Source organism: Nothobranchius furzeri, chromosome 7, assembly GCF_043380555.1.
Source record: "Nothobranchius furzeri strain GRZ-AD chromosome 7, NfurGRZ-RIMD1, whole genome shotgun sequence".
NCBI lineage: Eukaryota > Metazoa > Chordata > Actinopteri > Cyprinodontiformes > Nothobranchiidae > Nothobranchius > Nothobranchius furzeri.
In genome coordinates, this window is record NC_091747.1 from 71,004,030 (window position 1) to 71,005,466 (window position 1,437).

The following is a 1,437-nucleotide window of genomic DNA, read 5'->3' on the forward strand; positions in this document are numbered from 1 at the left end:
CATACAAGATTATGCCGGTGCAGACACTTTATAGTGTAGTCTATAATGTATATAGCACTGAACCAGTATCTCACAAGGCCATGACCATTAGCGACTGATGGAAGACACACAAAAAAATCGCAAAATAAACTAGAGTGCAAAGTTTTGAATTTGTTTTGTGTGTCACCTTTGTGACACATTCTCCAGGAGATAAGTAGTGAAAATGCATTTGACGTCCTAAAGGTTTGACAAGACTCTGGTTTACAAATGACTTAGTGTTGCATTTGGTCATGAACTGTTCTCAAAGTTCCGTCTAGTTTCTCACACTTCCTGACCGACAAAAACTAAACAGAGAAGCAACAGAAATGTGTTTGATACCTGTGAAAGAAATCGGAGTAACTATATCTGATCATTATTTCTAACGTGTTCAAACCAAAACTCATCTTCAAGCCCCAAATCAGGGCTGCACCTCACTTTAGTACATTTATTCTTTTACCCCCCCCCCCCCCCCCCAGCTATGATTCCCCAGTTTGAACCATCACTAATAAAAAAAACCACCATTGGTGGTTCTAGAGGCGGGGCCACAAGGGCATTGGCCCCTGCTAAAATCTGATTGGCGAATGACTGATTGTGTTGTAGAGCGCCTTGGGGGGTTCCAGGATTCTAGAAGGCTCTATATCAAAAACAGGCCATTAACCATTTATATACAACAAACCAACACACCGAGACCAATATTTAGTATGGACATCAGAACACCCTACCATACATAAAATGTCAATGGTCAGAACATTTTACCACTGAGCAAACTCTGACCAGACCCACCAATCAGTCTCAACCATTTGCAACTTACCGCAGCTGCTGCAGAAGCCTCCTGCCATCTGGTCCAATGGTTCACCAACACTCCAATCCTTCTCCACCCTGACCCCATCAAGTAGTTTGTGGTGGCGGTTGATGCCTCCGACATGGGCACTTGTGCTATCCTGTCCCAACATGGACCGAATCACAAGCTTCATCCCTATGCATACTTTTGCTTCAAGTTCTCCACTACCCAACAGAAGTCTGGTGTATGAGATAGTGAGCTAATAGCCATTAAGTGAGCCTTGGAAGAAAGGAGACAATGGCTCTTGGGAACCCCTGGACCTTTCACAATCTAGACCGACCACCAAAGCCTCAACCACATCCAGTCCGCAAGACAGTTAAACCCTCGCCAAGCCTGTTGGGCTTTCTTTTTCAAGCCTTTTGACTTTCTTCTTGCCTACCGTCCTGGATCTAAGAACCAGAAGACTGATGCCCTGTTCCGTCAATTCATCCTCTCTGCTCCAATCCTGCTCACACACCACTTCCTTGCCTATTTCCAATGGCCCCTAGAGGACTCCACCCAGGCCGCTCTTCAAAGTGAGCCTGCTCCGGACAACGTATCCACCAACCGTCTCTATGTGCCTTCATCCTGCTGCCTGG